The sequence below is a fragment of the Topomyia yanbarensis genome, chromosome 3 (assembly GCF_030247195.1).
Source record: "Topomyia yanbarensis strain Yona2022 chromosome 3, ASM3024719v1, whole genome shotgun sequence".
Lineage (NCBI taxonomy): Eukaryota > Metazoa > Arthropoda > Insecta > Diptera > Culicidae > Topomyia > Topomyia yanbarensis.
The window spans coordinates 161,267,944-161,290,825 of record NC_080672.1 but is presented as its reverse complement, the minus strand read 5'-3'; the positions used below and the strand labels follow the sequence as shown (position 1 = coordinate 161,290,825).

At 38.8% G+C, this 22,882-nt stretch overlaps 1 protein-coding gene across 1 annotated transcript in view; it reads left to right on the top strand.

Annotated features, from left to right (window-relative positions):
- Nucleotides 1–22,882, top strand: part of LOC131689355 (allatotropins-like) — a 94,366-nt gene that overhangs the window by 46,886 nt on the left and 24,598 nt on the right. The window lies entirely within an intron of this gene.

The following is a 22,882-nucleotide window of genomic DNA, read 5'->3' as shown; positions in this document are numbered from 1 at the left end:
ATGTGCGCTGGATGTCCTCTTCTGGCTATGAACCGACGGAGTGCACATAAGAAAGCCTGCGTTGTCAAATCACTCACGAGCTCTAGATGAACAGCTTTGGTGGCAAAGCAGACGAACACGGAAATGTAGGCCTTCGTCGGAGAGGCACGTTTGTGGATTGGTTTGAGATAGAGCGGGCCAGCATAATCTACACCGGTGATACTAAATGGACGGCTTGGAATGATTCGATGGACGGGTAGCTGACCAATTTGCTGCTGCGCAGGTACAGGATTGAGTCGAGTGCATCGAAAGCAGTTTCGTACGGTACTGTGCGCCAATCTGCGTCCGTGCAGTGGCCAAAATTCCTCGCGTACTGTTGATAATAAAAGGCGCCCACCGGCGTGTAGCATTCGGCGGTGATAATATTCCATTAGTAGGAAAGCGGGTGGAAGCTAGGCAGTAGGGCAGGATGTTTTGATTGGTAGGGCAGTTGGGATAACTTGGAACCGAATTCCCTTTTTCCAGCTCTCTGATTTCTGGGGCGAAGGCTTCTTGTTGTGCAAGTCGAACTATTAACGTTTTGGCTTTCGATAACTCTTCCACAGATAATGTTCTCGCTGGATTCGATGTGGGGGGAGGCTGAGTTCTGGTTCTTGTACGTGTATTGACTATAAAACGGATACAGTATCCAATGACGTGAAGCAGGCGAGTGAACGATGACCAGCGAAGAAATAACGGATTGACCGATGTGTTCAATTGCACAGCTGCTACGACGTGTCGCACTTCGAGTACATCATCAGCAACAATTGGCGGGGTACGAGTTTTCCATTCTCCTTCGGTCAGTGACAACCAGCGGGGGCCTTGGTCCCACAACGTACTTTTCAGAAAATCTTCTACCGACATTCCACGGGATACTACGTCAGCCGGATTTTCGTATCCAGATATGTGCATCCACTGGCAGCCATGGGTATAATGCTGCACCTCAGAGACTCTATTCCCTACGAACGTTTGCCAAGTGTTTGAAGGTGATCGAATCCACTGCAGCGTGACGGCGGAGTCCGACCAGAAGTACGAGGCAGAAACTTCAACATCTATGGCCTGCTTGATGCGATCATGCAGATGCGAAGCCAAAACAGCAGCGCAAAGTTCAAGACGGGCAAGGGTGAGACGCTTTAGTGGGGCGACTCGTGACTTGGCGGCGAGAAGCTGAATTCTTACGTTTCCCATTTCGTCTTTACAGCGGGCGTACGTGCATGCACCGTATGCCGATTCGGATGCATCTGCAAATGTATGCAACTGGATGGTTGATTGTGGAAGGAATACATAGCGGGTTACTCGATAGGCAGAGATTTTGGGCAGCTCCTGATGATATTTATTCCACTTATGACAAACGTTTTCAGGAACTGGCTCATCCCAACCAGTCGATAATAACCACATCTCTTGCATTAGAATTTTGGCTCTAACTATGACCGGAGCAATGAGGCCAAGTGGGTCGAATAATTTCGCAATATCCGATAAAATGGAACGTTTGGTAGGTGCTTCATCGCGATGCTGCACATGCGAATCGAACCGTAGAAAATCTCCTTCCGGCTCCCAGTTAATTCCAAGCGCCTTTATTGTTTCATGGGGGGTGAATTGTAATGTAGATTGGGTGCCAATTTGATCGTCGTTCAATCCCTGCAGAACATCAAGCCGATTTGATGTCCACTTACGAAGTTCAAATCCTCCCTTCTCGAGTAATTCGCTAAGCTCTGTGCGGAGGTGAATGGCTTCGTCTACCGACTTTGCCCCGCCGATGAAGTCGTCGACGTAGAAATTTTTTCGTAAAGCCTTGCTGCCAAATCGATACGATCCTCCTTCGTCGTTTGCCAATTGCTGAAGCGTGCGTGTTGCGAGAAAGGAGGACGGAGCTAGACCGTAGGTCACAGTACGCAATTCGTACGTTTGAATAGGCGATTCTGGAGAGAACCGCCATAAAATGCGCTGCAATGGAGTATCGTCGGGGTGCACTAGAACTTGTCGGTACATTTTTGCCACGTCTCCGACGAGGGCGATCGGGTATGTACGGAAGCGAAGAATTATGGCGAGTAGGTCATCCTGAACCACTGGTCCGACGCAAAGAGCATCGTTGAGCGAAAATCCAGTGGAAGTTTTTGCTGAGCCGTCAAATACGACGCGAACCTTTGTCGTCGTGCTGGATTCTTTAACTACTGGGTGATGGGGTAAGTAGTATTCTATACCACAGCTAGTATCTTCGGGTTTGACCAGCTGCATGTGCCCAAGCTGGAGGTACTCCTGCATGAATTGGTGGTACTCCTGCTTCAAACTGGAGTCTCGTTCCAAACGTCTCTCTAGAAATTCGAATCGGCGCAATGCGTTTGTTTTAGACTGGCCTAGCATAACGGCGAAGTCTTGCTTTCTGGGTAAACGAACCATATATCGTCCTTCGGAATTTCTCGCAACCGTTGACTGGTAAAAGGACTCACAATGACGTTCTTCGGTGGAATAGTTGTCCTTGGTAGTTAGTTCCTCCATTTGCCAGAATCGTTCTAGACTTTCCTCCAAAGAGACCATCGATACAGCTACTACACTGCAAGAGTTGGAGGTACATGTCAAGCTTGGTATAGAGAAAGCTGAACCCGCAGAGCCTGCCACAATCCATCCGAAAACGCTATCTACTAATAACGGAAGATTGCCGTGCAGCTGTATTCGAGACGCGGTTGGGAAGAAAGAGTAAAAGTGTTTAGCGCCGATGACCATATCGATTGGCTGGCTTTTGTTAAATGCTGGGTCCGCCAGGAACAGGTCCTTTGGAATATTCCACATCTTTGTATCGATGGTTTGTGCAGGTAGGTCGGCGGTGACCTTATCCATCACAAGAAAGTTAACGCCGCACGAAAAATTCTCTTTTCTTGAAGTGATCTGGGCGTATACCGATTCACGTATCGCCTTGGATAGCTGACCGGCACCTTGAACAGTAATGTTGGGCTTTCTAGGACCGTTGGATTGATCGAAATGCAAAAGAGTGTGGTGACGCTAGTTGCATTTTCTGCAGTTCAGATCACAGGGACAGTTGCGAACGAAATGGTTCCCTTTCAGACAATTGTGGCACAGTCGCCTCGAGTTGACTGCCCGCTGTCGCTCAGCCATCGAAAACTGAATGAATTTCTCGCACCTCGACAAAGAATGGGCCTGGTTGCACACCGGGCATTTAAGAGAAGAACCAGTGGTAGAAGCACAAGCAGATAAACGGAATTGGGAGTGCCTCTTGAAGTGGTGGGAAGATGCAATGTCGCTACTGGAACCGGGGTTGGAAGCAGGCTGGTGATTGACGGATATCGACTCTAGAACTCGTGTTCTCCTCTGCAGAAAATCTATCAAACAAGTGTAGTTTGGGTTATCTACTGTAGATGCGTGGTCTTCCCAGGCCTTGAGGGAATCATCGTGGAGGCGCGTACACAGCAGGTGCTCAAGAAGGGTACTCCATGCGTCGGTCGGTTCCCCCAATTGGTGCAGAATTTTTGTGTGGCGCTCGAATTCATCTACCAAGCTATGTAGCGTTGCAGCAGTCTCCTTCTTCATGTGCGGAATGTCGAAGAGTGCCTGCAGATGTCGCTTTTTCAAAAGATAATCATTGGAATATCTACCTTCAAGTGCTCCCCATGCTAGTGAGTAGTTAGCAGAACATATAGCAATGGACTCGATTAGCTGGGCAGCCTCTCCCTTAACGGCAGCCTTCAAGTAGTGGAATTATTGAATAGGCGGAACATCAGCATTATTGTGAATCAGAGCCAAAAACGTATCGTGGAAGGTAAGCCATTGTTGGTAATCCCCATCGAATTCGGGTAGCGAAATCGTCGGGAGTTTGATGCCAGAAAGAGCGGAATTAGCATGCAGAGAGTGAGGGATACTAGCGTCAGGAAGTTGAGGCAATTTAGTAAGCAAAGAAGCTTTTATTGTAAAAAGCCGAGGTTCAAAGTTGGCACGAATTGATGCATGGTGTGCCCTACCTTCATCATCTATCGCTTCAGCTTCCAGTTCAGCTTGCACTTCCTCCAGCGTAGTCCACATCGTGTCCAGGTACTCCAACCTCAACTGTACTTGCGCCTGATCTCTTTCAGCAATATAGTCCTCTAAAAAAGCCTCTGCCCGACCCAAAGCCTCGACCACTGTATTTCTCCTCGTTGTCAGCTGGTAGATTCGCTGGTCATCGGCCATCTTTTCCAAGGCAAGAAAAGCCTTGGATTTTTAATACAACAGGAACAGGTTACACTGCACGTGATGGACGTCAGCAGTTTGATTTCTATCGAACGATAAGTGCAGTAAGCAGCTTAATTCCGGAACGAAAGGAAGCGTTCTCCTCAAGTTATTACAGCGATGGCCGCAGGCGACGTTAACAAGATGGCGTCGGATGTGTAAGGCGATGGACCTCAAGCCCACCGGATACGGCGCAAGGGCCGGCAAAGTAATCCGAAGAATGGCGCAGGGGCCGGCGTATGAATTGAGCGTAGAACCTGGCTGCCTACCTCTTTGCTGATGAAGCTGATTCACCAAGATCGTCCTTCTTGACACGACAGTCGAAGTTGCCGAAAACTCGAGAAAAATGCAATGCAGAAGAAAGAAACGGGTATCTAGAGCGCACCAGAAAGCACCAAAAAAGGGTTGGACAGAAACTAACCTTCTGCCTGAAGGTATCAGACCTTGTACGAATATTTCCCAACAGCTTGTATCCAGAACTTGCGATGGCGGTCTTCGGGTATTCAGCAAGAATAGACGGCGTCTACAAATGGCGATTTGGCGAACGTTCAGGGTGTTTTCCAGCAGCGCAATGGCGTTTTCCAGCGAATCGACGATGGTGGAACCGATCGTTTGCAGATGGCGATCCTGGTCACGGCACCAAATATGATCGCGCACAATTTTCCCTACGTTGTGACTTTTGCGTAACGTTTCACCAACGACGAAAGAAATCTCCTTACTCGACGATGGAAGCGAAAATACCACGGCAGCGGGATGGACTAAATGCACTAACAGCAGTTTGGATCACACAAAAAGGTAAGATTTTATTTCACTGCACTTTAATTCCAATTTTCTTTTAGGCGATGTTCACTGTTCGACGGTCAAGAACTACTGAATTTTATTTCTTCGTTTCAAAAACCAACTACCTAGGAAACAGCTGATCCGTACAACACTGTACATGCGGAACAGCGGAAAATGAACCTAACTTTTGGTAGCAACATAACAGCGTACTAGATGCCTACAGTGACACTTCGCTTATCTACTTCAACACAATACTACAGGTCATTTCGAAGCAAAAATTTCAAAACATTTTGTTTTTTTTTCAACAAAAATATTAAGTAGTGGAAATACGCCCTTTTAATAAGTTGTTCACAAATACCAAACATAAAAAGCAGAAGCCGTTTAAAATATTATTGCAAATAAAAACGTTTTAAATATAATTGCATTATTGAGAAAATAACAATAAAAGATAATACAACAAAAACTTGAAACATATTTCAAAAATTCATTTAATTTGCAACATCTTTAGGTGATTTAGCTATAGAATGCATTTCAAATTTTTTTTTTCAATTCAAAATGGAAATACTCATGAAAAATTGCTCTTCCAACTGCAGCCGTTTCAAGTTATTTTAGATTTTCTTTCTACATAAACTAAACTTAGTTACTTCTACCTGTTCATAAATTATTCACCTTTCTTCATCAAAACCAAATAATCATGAAATTTCCTGTAAATACTAAACCATGAAATTTCCTGTTAATACTTAGTTCCCATATCAAAGATGTTTTGTGTACAACTGATCTGAAATCCTTGCTTCACAATTGTAACGTGGCAGACTTTGTTTATAACGTGACAGATCATTGATAATACTCCATAAATTCGAAAAAAGAGTTTTACTTCCGAAAAAAAACTATATTTCAATCTCTTCTTTGTGTTCCAGGCTTTAACTTAAAATTTTGGGGTCAACGGAACAGACTTTTTCAATTTAGTCGGCCCCCCTCAAAACTCACAGCGAAAGTTGCGTAACGTGACAGACGTATTAAAATGACTATAAAGCGGAAACCGTTCATGATAGAAAATAACTTCTTGGAGAAAAAATGTGGGGTTTAGGGACCTTAATAATGTGCAATTGTGATTGAATCTGATTTTATCGTTTTTGCAGACTTTATTTATGAAAGATGCGTAAACTTGTAACATGACAGACTGAAGCCTTGACCAGATACTGTTCCAAGTACATGTTTAACAATTACCTGACACTTGATGTTTATGCGATAACTACCGTGTGGCAAAAATTTTGTGTTAGTTGCATAAACCCAACCTTAAAATATATTTGTCAACGTAAAAATTCTGTTACGAATTCGACCCCGACCCCACCACACGCAGAAATTGAGTCATTGATAGCCAAATATTTACTGTCGCAATTTCCACGAACTCGTTTATTTTTACATTCTCGGGTCGAATGTGTTTACTTCCAGTGACGTTTGAATGTCGCCAGTTGTGCATAAACTCAATAGTATAAACGAAAAATAGTACCTACTCTGCGAGCGGTAGCAATTGACCCTTTACCTAATACAATAAGATAACACCCAACTCAAATGATGATGAATTCCGTGGAAAACGATAACGCTTCTATTGTGTACATAAGGGTGGTTAGTATTTCCTGACGAACGAGGTATCACTCATAGATACATTTTCCAGATATTTAGTCTGGGTTCATATCATCAAAAAACTTCTGAGAGAGAATTAATTAGATTCAAACTTTTAAATATTTTTTTGTTTGGCTCTTATAATTTTATTAGTAACAACTAAAAACTAATGACTGTTATTTTATAGCCACCCCAACACATGTAGCGGTATAGTGAGCATGGCTGTTTGTTTACTTCCGTTTCATTGCTAGGAAGCTAGTTTTGGGATATAAGACCTGTGCGCGAAGCTGATCATTGAATTGAAATTCGAACCCTTCTATAAAAGTGTGAAGCGGTTGTGTTCATCAAAAAAGCTGAATGATACAAGGTGATGCTTCCTACTCGCCAAATACTGCTAACAGTACAAGGGTTTCTCATATTGTATGAAACCTGCCAAAAATGTAGAATATTAGAGGTGGACCGCGAATACTTGAAAAAAGTTTGTTTGCTGTAAGTATGCACATGAAGCTATTGAAGTAAAAGCCACACTCTCGAACCTATTGAAAGCAATGTAACGATTTCCTTTGATTTAGAACACTTTAAAAAATTTGATCAACTTTTCCCTTTCTTATTAGAAAGGGTAAACTATCACTCCAAAAATCGACACTCTCACCGAGGCCCGGAAAGCGTAGTGTCACATAAAACGATGAGTCCAGTGGCGTAACCAGGGTGGGGGGAGGGGCTTAGGGTTTAAACCCATCCCTCCAAACCAAAATTAATTGAATTGAAAAATAAAATTGATGCTGAAAAATTTGAACGAAACATTGTTGAAAGAATATTGTTTGATCACTACATTGAGAACCTATTGTTTTAAGCATTATGAGGACTTTTGGGAAATTGTGAGAAGGGGATCTTGTAACTTACATCAATATAAAATAAAATATTTGTCTGAATTATCATGACTTATTTTTTTGGAAAGATGTTCCAAAATATGGATTGGGCACATTTTTTCGAATGGGAAGCTAAGTTTGAATAGGTTGATTGTGTAGAAAACATAAACTTGCTCATCGAAAACTTTATTAACAATATGTCGATTATTTTTATACAATATTTCGATTATTATACTATCAAATTAATTGATATTATAGTCAATAGAGTATAGTTCTACGTGTAGTCCGTACAACCCCAGTAGGCTTGTAGTTTTATGTCATTTTTGAACGAATTTATTGAACACGTATTTTTGCATCTTACTAAAAATTTGTTCTTGAAAATATCATTTTTTTTATTTACGCGTAATTTCATAAGCTTTTAAGGTGCATTTGAAGCAAAATTTTATTGTTGAAATTATTTTTTTAATTTCAATTATATAATTGAAATTGACGAAACATGCCTTTTCGCCAAATTGAACTCACTGAAAAATATATTATATTATTCCCGATTTTTATCTACACAACCCAGTTTACTAGAATATGGCGTAATTTTTAAATAGCAAAATAGTTAGATATTTAAGAGTGCCACAAGTCGAAACACGCAGCACGTGACGTGTCAGCAAGCGTTGCAGTTTATTATCGAGCATGCTGCAGAGTGCGTCGTGTATATTTCCATTAAATCATTGAAAAGCGTAGCGTACGGATACCACGGAGCTACGAAGCTTAAATCTATTAAAACATGTTATATTCGTTTTCACATCTATACAGTCCATTTTACAAAAACATGGAATGTTAGATTGGAAGATAATAAATAGTTCAGTGCTATCGTCATGCTGCGCGCTGCCAGTTAAAAATAATATGCATTGCAACATGAGTATTGGGCAAAATTAATAGAAAACTCACGAGAAACTTAAAAAATAAACTTTCAATGTTTCTTACATAAGGAAACATATAAAATGGTATTACTGTGTTTAGAAGTAAGTATAGGAAAAAGTCGGTTCCGGCAGCCTAAACTACAAAGTCACTTTACGCTTTTCCGGACGTGTCGCAGATTCAGATGATTCGTATTTAAAACGCAAAAACATCCGGATTCTTGCAATAGAAGACAAAGGGTTAAGTCGTCAGGAAACTCTAAGGTTGCTCATATGACCCTATTCCACGCTTTTCTAAACTTTCTTCCTTCAACTACTTGCTCTTCCTTGGGAACTATGGCTCTTAATATTGAAAAATACTTCACATTTTCCAGTCGCTTGCTACCTAAATATCGTTATAACATAAAAATAGGAAAAAGTATTCACGAAAAAAAAAACCTATTTTAATCCACCTAGCGGTGCAATTGTGCCTTTCTCAATCATGAATCACGAGAATGTGTGCGTTGTTTATATTCATTAAAAGCTTTTAAATGCATATATTACATTTTATTATTATACATCACATGACAACTATATACAGAAAAATAAATCATTATTCGAGTTCTAAAATTTTGAAAAAGAAAAAACAGCCACGGTAATATTGAACTGAAAAAAGGTGCAAAATTGGCAAAGTCCCAAAAAGTCGATTTATACAAAAAAAAATTTTCGAGATAACATACAATCTCGACGTTTCATGCATTTTAAAGATGTTTGGCATCAAAAATACGAATTCGATTTCTGAAATTTCATGGGGTCCCCCCTTTGAAAAAAAATTGAGTTCCGGCTTTTATGGGAATTTCATATGTGACCGGACGGTTTAGTCTATATTTCCGGACCCATATAAGCGATCCGTACGAAATTTTATAGACATCTGTGGGGAAATTATAACTATCATTTGGGACTAAGTTTGTGAAAATCGGCCTAACCATTTCCGGGAAACTGATGCGAGCTCGGAAATTTTGAAAGATGGCCGCTTTTCCCGGGCACTTCCGGAACCGTCTATGGTGGTCAATGTAGTCAACGAAAGTTTGGTTGGCCGTCGGTGACCTAGAACAGCAAATTTAAGTTGTTTGAGAGACATTTTAGCGAAATTTTTACCTTTTTTGCTTTCATCGGAGTATCGGTTTGAATCACAATTTGCTATGTGATTGCACGCCACAACCTGTAACTCCGGAACCGGAAGTCGGATCGGGATGAAATTAAATAGCCATTTACGGGGACGCAATACCTTTCATTTGAGGCCAAGTTTAGTCGAATCGGTCTAGCCATCTCCGAGAAACCGATGTGACTGTTATTCTGAATTTAGATACTTCCGCCGGGGCTTCCGGAACCGAGGATGGTGGCCAATGTGGCCAAATAGACTTTGAATGGATGTTAGTGACCTAATACTACAAATCGAAGCAGTTGTGGTCATATTTTGGAAAAATTTTCACCTTTATACATTCATTGCAGAATTTATTAAAATCGACATTTTCTGCGTGTTCGTACTCATCACCCTGTAATTCCGGAACCGGAAGTCGGATCCATTAGAAATTCAATAGCAGCCTATGGGAACGTTGCACCTTTCATTTGAGACTAAGTTTGTCAAAATCGGTTCAGCCATCTCTGAGAAAAATGAGTGACATTTTTGGTCACATACACACACACATACACACACATACATACATACATACACACATACATACACACACAGACATTTGCCGAACTCGACGAACTGAATCGAATGGTATATGTCACTCGGCCCTCCGGGCCTCCGTTAAAAAGTCGGTTTTCAGAGCAATTGCAATACCTTTCTATTGAGAAAGGCAAAAAGGTGCAAAATCGGCAAAGTCCCAAAAAGTCGATTTTTATAAAAAAAAATTTTCGAGATAACATAAAATCTCGACGTTTCATGCATTTTAAAGATGTTTGGCATCAAAAATACGAATTCGATTTCTGAAATTTCATGGGGTCCCCCCTTTGAAAAAAAAAATTGAGTTCCGGCTTTTATGGGAATTTCATATGTGACCGGACGGTTTAGTCTATATTTCCGGAACCATATAAGCGATCCGTACGAAATTTTATAGACATCTATGGGGATATTATAGCTATCATTTGAGACTAAGTTTGTGAAAATTGGCCCAACCATTTCCGGGAAACTGATGTGAGTTCGTAAATTTTGAAAGATGGCCGCTTTTCCCGGGCACTTCCGGAACCGTCTATGGTGGTTAATGTAGTCAACGAAAGTTTGGTTGGCCGTCGGTGACCTAGAACAGCAAATTTAAGTTGTTTGAGAGACATTTTAGCGAAATTTTGACCTTTTTTGCTTTCATCGGAGTATCGGTTTGAATCACAATTTGCTATGTGATCGCACGCCACAACCTGTAACTCCGGAACCGGAAGTCGGATCGGGATGAAATTAAATAGCCATTTACGGGGACGCAATACCTTTCATTTGAGGCCAAGTTTAGTCGAATCGGTCTAGCCATCTCCGAGAAACCGATGTGACTGTTATTCTGAATTTAGATACTTCCGCCGGGGCTTCCGGAACCGAGGATGGTGGCCAATGTGGCCAAATAGACTTTGAATGGATGTTAGTGACCTAATACTACAAATCGAAGCAGTTGTGGTCATATTTTGGAAAAATTTTCACCTTTATACATTCATTGCAGAATTTATTAAAATCGACATTTTCTGCGTGTTCGTACTTATCACCCTGTAATTCCGGAACCGGAAGTCGGATCCATTAGAAGTTCAATAGCAGCCTATGGGAACGTTGCACCTTTCATTTGAGACAAAGTTTGTCAAAATCGGTTCAGCCATCTCTGAGAAAAATGAGTGACATTTTTGGTCACATACACACACACATACACACACATACATACATACACACATACATACACACACAGACATTTGCCGAACTCGACGAACTGATCGAATGGTATATGTCACTCGGCCCTCCGGGCCTCCGTTAAAAAGTCGGTTTTCAGAGCAATTGCAATACCTTTCTATTGAGAAAGGCAAAAAGGTGCGAAATCGGCAAAGTCCCAAAAAGTCGATCTTTATAAAAAAAATTTTTTCGAGATAACATAAAATCTCGACGTTTCATGCATTTTAAAGATGTTTGGCATCAAAAATACGAATTCGATTTCTGAAATTTCATGGGGTCCCCCCTTTGAAAAAAAAAATTGAGTTCCGGCTTTTATGGGAATTTCATATGTGACCGGACGGTTTAGTCTATATTTCCGGACCCATATAAGCGATCCGTACGAAATTTTATAGACATCTGTGGGGAAATTATAACTATCATTTGGGACTAAGTTTGTGAAAATCGGCCTAACCATTTCCGGGAAACTGATGCGAGTTCGTAAATTTTGAAAGATGGCCGCTTTTCCCGGGCACTTCCGGAACCGTCTATGGTGGTCAATGTAGTCAACGAAAGTTTGGTTGGCCGTCGGTGACCTAGAACAGCAAATTTAAGTTGTTTGAGAGACATTTTAGCGAAATTTTTACCTTTTTTGCTTTCATCGGAGTATCGGTTTGAATCACAATTTGCTATGTGATCGCACGCCACAACCTGTAACTCCGGAACCGGAAGTCGGATCGGGATGAAATTAAATAGCCATTTACGGGACGCAATACCTTTCATTTGAGGCCAAGTTTAGTCGAATCGGTCTAGCCATCTCCGAGAAACCGATGTGACTGTTATTCTGAATTTAGATACTTCCGCCGGGGCTTCCGGAACCGAGGATGGTGGCCAATGTGGCCAAATAGACTTTGAATGGATGTTAGTGACCTAATACTACAAATCGAAGCAGTTGTGGTCATATTTTGGAAAAATTTTCACCTTTATACATTCATTGCAGAATTTATTAAAATCGACATTTTCTGCGTGTTCGTACTTATCACCCTGTAATTCCGGAACCGGAAGTCGGATCCATTAGAAGTTCAATAGCAGCCTATGGGAACGTTGCACCTTTCATTTGAGACAAAGTTTGTCAAAATCGGTTCAGCCATCTCTGAGAAAAATGAGTGACATTTTTGGTCACATACACACACACATACACACACACATACATACATACACACATACATACACACACAGACATTTGCCGAACTCGACGAACTGAATCGAATGGTATATGTCACTCGGCCCTCCGGGCCTCCGTTAAAAAATCGGTTTTCAGAGCAATTGCAATACCTTTCTATTGAGAAAGGCAAAAAGGTGCGAAATCGGCAAAGTCCCAAAAAGTCGATCTTTATAAAAAAAAATTTTTCGAGATAACATAAAATCTCGACGTTTCATGCATTTTAAAGATGTTTGGCATCAAAAATACGAATTCGATTTCTGAAATTTCATGGGGTCCCCCCTTTGAAAAAAAAAATTGAGTTCCGGCTTTTATGGGAATTTCATATGTGACCGGACGGTTTAGTCTATATTTCCGGACCCATATAAGCGATCCGTACGAAATTTTATAGACATCTGTGGGGAAATTATAACTATCATTTGGGACTAAGTTTGTGAAAATCGGCCTAACCATTTCCGGGAAACTGATGCGAGTTCGTAAATTTTGAAAGATGGCCGCTTTTCCCGGGCACTTCCGGAACCGTCTATGGTGGTCAATGTAGTCAACGAAAGTTTGGTTGGCCGTCGGTGACCTAGAACAGCAAATTTAAGTTGTTTGAGAGACATTTTAGCGAAATTTTTACCTTTTTTGCTTTCATCGGAGTATCGGTTTGAATCACAATTTGCTATGTGATCGCACGCCACAACCTGTAACTCCGGAACCGGAAGTCGGATCGGGATGAAATTAAATAGCCATTTACGGGACGCAATACCTTTCATTTGAGGCCAAGTTTAGTCGAATCGGTCTAGCCATCTCCGAGAAACCGATGTGACTGTTATTCTGAATTTAGATACTTCCGCCGGGGCTTCCGGAACCGAGGATGGTGGCCAATGTGGCCAAATAGACTTTGAATGGATATTAGTGACCTAATACTACAAATCGAAGCAGTTGTGGTCATATTTTGGAAAAATTTTCACCTTTATACATTCATTGCAGAATTTATTAAAATCGACATTTTCTGCGTGTTCGTACTTATCACCCTGTAATTCCGGAACCGGAAGTCGGATCCATTAGAAGTTCAATAGCAGCCTATGGGAACGTTGCACCTTTCATTTGAGACTAAGTTTGTCAAAATCGGTTCAGCCATCTCTGAGAAATATGAGTGACATTTTTGGTCACATACACACACACATACACACACACAAACATACATACACACATACATACACACACAGACATTTGCCGAACTCGACGAACTGAATCGAATGGTATATGTCACTCGGCCCTCCGGGCCTCCGTTTAAAAGTCGGTTTTCAGAGCAATTGCAATACCTTTCTATTGAGAAAGGCAAAAACATAAAACGCAGTTTAGTTTTTGTTTAGGTGTACGTTTATACATTTTATTTTAAACTTTTGTCTTGCATTGAATTTTATTCTTAAAAAGGTAAGTGCTATTTGAGGATTCTCTGCTAGGATTTTTATTCATGATCACAATAAAATTGGAGACTAGTGCCAGAGATTTCTCATGCAGACAAAAAGTGAAGTGACGCAAGTTCGAAAATATCTAGTCTCTCGACCTAACACAGACGCAATATTTTAGAAAAGATTTATTACTAATCCTAATGCCCAAAAACAAATGCGAATGCTCCCAAAACGCGACATTTTTAAGGAAAATCGCCACGTTTCAATCATTTTTCGCGAATCCCTTTGCTAAATACACTAGTTTACAAAATAAAAATATAAATCTGAACTTCAATATTCGAACACCTTTTCTGATGTAAAATTGCATGCTGAATTCGAAAATGAGGTTCAAAAAATTTACAGTAGAAAAGTTTTCGAGTTACAGTGAAAAAATGAATTTCACCTTTAAAATTAAAAGTACGTTCAGTAAAATCCAAATATCTTCGGATATAGTGCATCGATATGAAATATTATTTTGTTGAATTTAAGGTAATTGAATGCACTTTCGATCATTAGAACATTTTGTTTTAGTGCGACTACTGGTTCTGACGTCATTTACGAATCTTTTGGACTTTTTCTTAATTTTTCGTCATTTTTTGAAGAAAAATGAGCGTGTGATCAATATTTTCGGCAAGATGAAGCAATTCTAAAAATTATATTGTTATGGGAAATTAAAGCCGGCTAATAACCAATGAAAATAAGCACCTGTTAGTTTAAATCTGATGAAAATTGCGAAAGTATTCAATTTTTTGTAAAATGGCAATTTTTGTGTTTCCATCTCGATTCCAATTTTTTCTGGGGCTTCTTAAATAATATGTGAGGGACTCTCTATCAGAATTCTGTTAAACAAGTTAATGGAAGAATTTTGAAAGAATTTAATGTGGGGAACTCGTTTATCCAAATGATTAAAGACTTCTGATATCAATAATATCAGGATCAAAGAAATTATAAGTCATCGAATGATTGGTATGCAATACTGCGTGTAATATTTACAAGTGTAGGTATTACATAAAATATCACTCTTATGATACAAAATTCGTTGTAAACTAAACCCGCACAAGTTATAAAATTCGTATTTTGAAAGCTGCTTGCTTTCAAATATGTGATACTACATAGGGTGATGAGCCTATTTTCACCATACTAAGCAAGGTGCCTCACTAATTCGGTAATTTCTTGCCTTACAATCAATAGAATGCGTAAAAATTGACATCAACCACTTTGCTTCGTTGTTAAGAACCAATATAATAACATAAATACGTTGAAAACAGTAAAATTCTCGTGTTTGAGCACAATGAAAACTCGAATCGAGTGCCCTTATTGTTGCGCCACCATTTGACTCAATGCGTTGAACAAAGATGGCAGACACTGTTCTAACCAACGGCTTAAAATGGGTAGGGTGATAATAGAAACATGGCGCAAATAGGCTCATCACTCTACGTAAAGTATTATAAAATTATTAATTTGAAAACTTTTAATTTGTAATTCTTCATAGAACATCTAGTGTTTTGAAATTATGTAAGACATCGAACAAGACTTATTTTAGGTCTAAAATCTCAGAATTTGAACTTAAGAATGATTTGAAGAATGTAGAATATTTTGTAATTGCACTTAGATGTTTTACGCAATACATTGTAGTAGTTTGAAGTTTTGTGAACCACTACAGTAAAATCGGTACATCGTAGAAGAGAATGTTAATCCAATATTATTTCAACTTATAAACGTTTTAATAACGTAAAATAAATAGTTTGTAGAACAAAACGCGACGAAATAGGCGGATAAGTCATCTTTCGTTAAGCTAGTGCCCGAATTTAGCATTTTACACGGTGATAAGCTTCCGATGTGTGTATCAAGGCATTGTGGAGCGTGCAGTTTACAACGTAGTTTCTACATATACGATTCTGTAAATATTATGCGTATTATTAATGCCAAATTTTTGATGACGTTACTCCACTGAGCCTGAAATTATTGTTATCAGAAGTCTTTAATCATTTAGATAAACGAGTTCGAGTATTACCTTACATAAAATTCTTTCAAAATTCTTTTATTTACATGTTTAACAGAATTCAGACAGAGAGTTCCGCATATATTATTAAACAAGCCCTAGAAAAAATTGGAAGCGAGACGGTTCAATAACTTGACCCAGAGAAACACTAAAAATTGCCATTTTACAAAAAATTGAATAACTTTCGCAATTTTCATCGGATTAAAACTAACAAGTGCTTATTTTCATTGGTTTTTTGCCGGCTTTAATTTCCTATAAAAATAAAATTTTTAGGATTGCTTTATCTTGCTAAATTTATTGACCACATTTTCATTTTTCTTCAAAAAATGACGAAAAATTAAGAAAAAGTTCAATGGATTCGTAAATAACATCAGAACCAGTAATCGCACTAAAACAACATGTTCCAACGATCTAAAGTGCATTCAATTACCTTTAATTCATCATAATAATATTTCATATCGATGCACTACAACTGAAGATATTTGGATTTAACTAAACGTACTTTTAATTTTAAAGGTAAAATTCATTTTTTCACTGTAACTCGAAAACTTTTCTACTGTAAATTTTTTGGACCTTATTTTCGGATTCAGCACACGATTTTACATTGAAAATGACCACTAGCTTATTTAGTTCAGAAATGGTGTAAACTAGTGATATTGAATAAGACATCATGTTTACCGCATGATATATCACGGAGTCTCTTGTAGAATATCTATCTATCCAAACGGCTTAACCGATTGCCGTCAAACTTTACATGTAGTAGGAATTTGTTATGGAGCGTGTTTGTGTGCTATTGGTTGAGGATTATCTGCCCGCCAGATGGCGCTTTGGAACAAATTGTGTTTTCCTCCTATTTCGTTGAAAGTCGCAGTAACGCGCAACAGGTATTAGCTAGTATTTAATAAAAAAAATCAGTATCGCTAAAATAGGGGTCTAGAACATTTATGTTTGAATTTCAATTTTGAGGCTTAATTTTGAAGTAATTTTTCACTGAGATAGCTCTAAACTAATATGCCACTTTTAGAAAGTTAAACTAGTGACTACACAGTTTCTGAGGAACGGATATATTATGAAGACACCATTCACACTTTTTAATCAGTTTGCTAATTAGGTGTTTTACTGTATCGATTTTGTTGGCTATTTTCGGCAAATTTGAGGCTAAGAGAAACGAAAGCAATGAAATTGAAAGACGGATAGGTATTCTAGAGCGAATCAGTTATTAACTTAGAACGGAAAACTAGAACTAGGCAGGCTCATATGGGCATGATCGAAAGGAAATGTAAAGAATTTTTTGCCTTCTGCAGAGTAGGAGTTGGGCGTTTCACCCAAGTCTACCGCATGGTCTATGGTAGAACATAACTCATCATCATGTTTTACCGCCGACGCCCTTTTGCACTTTTGCTCGATAATACCTCTCAGAGCTAGCATAGAAACAAAATTCAGTTTGCTTCTGAAACCGAATATGCTGAATGCGCTGCGTCGGGAGCAGAGTTAAAAATATTCAAATTCATTGAATGAAAATTGATCATATTCAGCCGCATTCATTTTCAATATTCAGTGACGCAGCTGAAAAACTCAAACGAACAAACCGCCCATTCATCCATGCATATTTTCATTCGGCTCCGATTATTACACGAAGCGACCGTGCAGCAACGAATCAAACGCATCAAAGTAGGCCCTGGCACAATGTAAGCGATGATTATTGTTGTTTCGTATGCTTTATCGGCATTTGAAAACATTTTCCTAGATAATTAGTGTAATGAATATATTGTATGATATTCAACTGAATGAATAAGATGGATAGTTGAATGAATATTTTTTCTATTTACCGCGAGTCGTAACAGGTTCATTTTCAGCCGTCAAAAAAGAGCTTCGATTATTTTTAACTCTGGTCGGGAGAACGAATGACGAGGGAAACGAACCACAAATTTCGTTCATCGCAGCGGACATGAATTTAATTTCGTTTACTTTCAAGTTCACGCAGGGATGTCAAGTTTTTAAGCTCTGATGGTAATATTGTTCTACAAGGAACAAAAACAACCCCGAGTAAAAATATTATTCAAATTTTAAATTTGAATTAACGTAATATTAGCTAAATATCGATCATTGGCGTCTTGAGAGGCACCTATTAACGTAACAAGTCATTTCTTTTGATACTGTTTGTCTAAAAATCCATGCACCAAAAAATGAGATATCTTTTGAAAACTATTCTTTGAAAAGTCATCTTAAAAAAAACAATCCTTAAAATGTAAAAAAAATATTACAGACCCCCGATAGAACATTTCAAATTTGGTCTCAAATGAAAGAGCAGTATCTAAGCATTCGATTATTGGGTACTTCAGCGATACTGATTTTTTGTATAAATATTGCTCTACCTGAGACACCGTGATAAGTTGACCGCAATCAACGAAAAAGAGAGTGCGTTGTTGCATGAAGGTAATAGCTCCGTTGATTAGAAATATACATAAAAACAATTATGAGTACATTATAACATTCGCAACCCTATTATAAAAAGTATGCTTAGCACATTTTGGAAAATTTTTTTCTAATCAAGCAAACTGCACCAAATTTTCAGGGTTTGTTTTGAAGTTTAATCACGATGTTTCTAAAAATGTGGAAACCCTGGTGCGTTTTGTTCGTTTGTTATGGAAGTTTAAGTTAAACAAGTGTTGTCCCACATTTATCCGGTCACTATATTTTTTGGGATAACTTTATTTCTATTCAAACAAGCTGCACTAAACTTGCAGTATCTGTTTTGAAAGCCTAATTAACGATGCTTCTCGTAGTCGCTCAAATGGCTCATTGAACGAGCAGCCGCAGCTGCCCCCAGACGATTTGGCTAGATTTTCAGAGCAGCGTTCATTCAGTGCACTAGCGCGACTGTCGGAAGGTTACGTGAAAAATGTGTCCCATATTTATCCGTGTACCCTATTTTCTTAGCACAGCTTTTTTCATTCAAACATAGGTTGTCACATTCGTCAAACCAGTTGTAAACGTCAACACTGAAAAAAATATATTCGTCATTCGGACGAAAATGGTATTTATGAAAAACTCGTAATAAAAAACATTACATGGAGAACTATAACGATTTAAATATTCTCTCAGTGTATCTACAATTGAATCCCTAGAAATTTGATTTGGTTGCCAAAGCGGACTTTTCATTGTGTAGTGCCACAGACAACGTTATACTGTTCCAAACTTGATTTTTTTCATTCGCGTCCATCCATGATATGAGTGAACTCTTTTGGTGTGAGGCAGTTCAATTCAACAAGTACGGCTTCGAAGGATCGCGGCAAATAAAAATAACTGCAAGACATGTGTTTTGATATGTTGAACATAAATCGTTCTTAACCCACGTCAGGAATTTCTGCAACTCTACATGGCTTGGTCGGTTTCGTAATATCATCACGTTCGAAAGCTTCATACTATTGGGTGTAATATTTAACCAACTTGGGAACTTATTCTTTCATCCGAATATTTAATTCGCACTCTAATGAAAAATTGATTTATTATGTCTTACCAGAAGAGAATATGTTTTCGATTTCTATTTTATATCCACTGCACGTGCCACTTATTATTATATTATCTTTCGTGATAAGAGGAGGCATGTGCAGAATTTCATTAGTGTGCTCATTGAATTGACAGAACCTGTTTATGTGTATTGTTTTTCTTCAACACCGTGGAATGATGCTACGTTATTTAATTGAGTCTTGTTGAGAAAATTTTCATTTGAACTTCTTCAAATACATATAGGCTAACAGTTCCCTAATTCATCTTAGCACCTTCATTCATCCAACCCAGTTGAACACATTAGTTAGGGCAGTATCTGTTATCTCTGTTCAGCGCATTAGTTAAAATAATAGGATGAATAAGGGTGCGTTGTACTCGACTTTTCACTTCACTTAAACGCGAGTATTTTACAGTTTCCAGGTTAGATTTTTCATTGTATTACTTCTTAGGAACGAAGCAAAGATGTTGAAACATATTTCTAGAGCTTTTATTTAAAACGACATATCTACAATGAGTTACTCTCTTTGTTTACTTTCTCTTTCGATTTTTACGGCGTCACTATAACACTTTCCACTTATTTTACAGTACAGATCGAAAGACGATGGTTTTAACTCATTGCAGATATGTCTTTTTGAAAAAAAATTTAAGCGCAATCCAGTGACAGTTGGCAGAGTTATAAACGAAATAGTGTGATATCCTGACTAATGAGATGAATATGGGCTCATCTACCCTATGTGACTCTTTTCTCCAAGAATTGTTCATGGGCCAAACATCATTAAGTGGGCAACTGTTAAGACACAGCTTGGTTCTCAGAGCGTAAGGTTGCACAGAGAATGGGCAAAAATTGAAGACGAAAAGAGCAGTTTTTTCCATACCGTGTGTTAGATTTTCATAAAAATCAATCAGCTTATGTAGAATGTTGTTACAGTACTGCTGATTGATTTTTATGAAAATCTAAAACACGGTATGGAAAAAACTGCTTTTTTCGTTTTCGATTTTTACCCATTCTCTGTTCAACCTTAACCTTTTATTTTGTCAGATTTTTAGCTGGTTCTTGGCGAAAATGATAATTAACCCTTTCATGCTTATCTATTTTGTAGAGCACATATCATACCAAAAATATGTTTCCTTAAGATTGTTGGGTAACACGACAAACATGTGCTTCTCTCGCAGTGCTAAAAGTTGTTTAATTTTTACCTTTCGATACTTAATAAAATCCTCCTAGAATATAACAAAAAGTCCAATTGCAAGGAAAACATTGTTCAAGACAGTCTCAATTGTTGGATTTTATCACTTTGAGCATTATTGCAAGACAACGAGGATATATTAAAATTTCATTTTCCACCGTTAACTGAAAATTTCCCTGACGCGCTGATTCCAGTGGATTCCAATCAGACTGATTGCAATAACTTACTGATAATTTTTTTTTTCATAAAACGTTTATTTGACACGGCGTTTGCAAAAGTTTTTTTACGCCGGGGTTTTTTTATATAACATGTTACAAAAGTTCTTAAGTCTATCACGTTATAATAAAAGTTCACTTTCTAATGCTAACACTGAGGATAATCATCATTTTGAATATTTTTATTTATACTCTATTTTCTTGAATTTCATTGTAAACCTATTGATAGTTTTTCTGTAATTTTTTTTCTTTATTTATATCCTTTTATCTAACTTAAGTAACTGCGAAGAAATCTAAATTGTTTGTGGGTAGCAAGGGAAAAAAAACTAGAAACATTGTGGGGATAATTATATTTGAACATTTATTGTTTTCAGGAAATGATAAATATGGCCCATGTATGTGAGATCTCGTAAAGCGAGGATATCACGAAAACGAACATAGGGTGGTTTTCTTCTGGCTCGTAAAAAGTCTATTAATTGGGATCTGGCTTCACGATATTCAGTGCAAGACCAAACAACATGTTCAATGTCTTCGTAACCCTCTCCGCAAGCACATTGATAATCTTCTGCGATCCCAATACGGCGAAGATGCGCATTCAACGTATAATGGTTGGACATGAGTCTAGACATCACACGAATGAAGTTTCGACTTACATCCAACCCTTTGAACCACGCCTTCGTTGATACTTTAGGGATAATTGAGTGCAACCACCGTCCCAGATCTCCATTGTCCCATGATGTTTGCCAACTAGCAAGCGTTCTCTGACGAGAAGCGCTATAAAATTCATTGAAGGCAATAGGTCTTTTATAGATGTCACCGTCCAGCGCCCCTATTTTGGCTAAATTATCCGCTCTCTCATTACCCGGTAATCCACACTAAGGTAATTTGATAAGATTTATTTGTTAATTTAGTTAAGTATTCTCGCATCTTCTTCAAAAAGAACGGAGCGTGATTATCAAGCTTTAAAGAGCGTAGTGCCTTAATTGTGCTGAGGCTATCTGTGAGGATGAAATAATGGCTCGGAAGTAAAGTATCAATGATTTTCAGACTATAGTGAACTGCTGCTAATTCGGCTGTGTAAACAGAGGCAGGTTCTGCAAGCTTGAAAGAGATCGAGGTGTTATTGTTGAAAATACCGAAGCCAGTGGCCTCATTGATTCGTGACCCATCAGCGTAGAACATTTTATGGCAGTCAATGTGTTGGTTATTTTAGGGATCTCCAGAGAGCGCAGGTGATCCGGGATTCCACGAATTTCCTCTTGCATGGACGTGTCGAAAAATAAAGTGGAATCGGGAGTATCTAGTATATTAACACATGTCAGAACATAACTAGAAGGCGTTATTTCTTGTGACATGTGATTGCAGTACACTGTCATGAATCTGGTTTGGGATTGAAGCTCGACAAGTCTTTCGAAATTTTCAATTACCAGTGGAATCATAACCTCACATCGTATAAGTAAACGAGAGGAGAGATCCCAGAATCGATCTTTTAAGGGAAGAACTCCCGCTAGTACTTCAAGACTCGTCGTATGTGTCGATTGCATGGAACCTAAGGCGATTCGTAAACAACGATACTGTATTCGTTCCAATTTAATAATGTGAGTGTTTGCAGCTGAACGGAAACAGAAGCACCCATATTCCATTACTGAAAGTATCGTTGTTTGATACAATCTTATCACGTCACTTGGATGAGCACCCCACCAAGATCCGGTTATTGTTCGGAGAAAATTTATCCTTTGTTGGCACTTCTTTATCAGATACCTAATGTGGCCTCCCCATGTACCTTTAGAATGGAACCAGATTCCGAGATATTTAAAGGTCATGACTTGGGCTATCGTTCTACCAACCAACTGAAGCTGAAGCTGAGCTGGATCACGCTTCCTTGAAAAAACAACCAACTCTGTTTTCTCCGTAGAGAAATCGATGCCTAACTTCAAAGCCCAACTTGATAAATTATCCAAACTATCTTGCAGTGGTTGTTGTAAATTTATGGCTTTTGGTCCT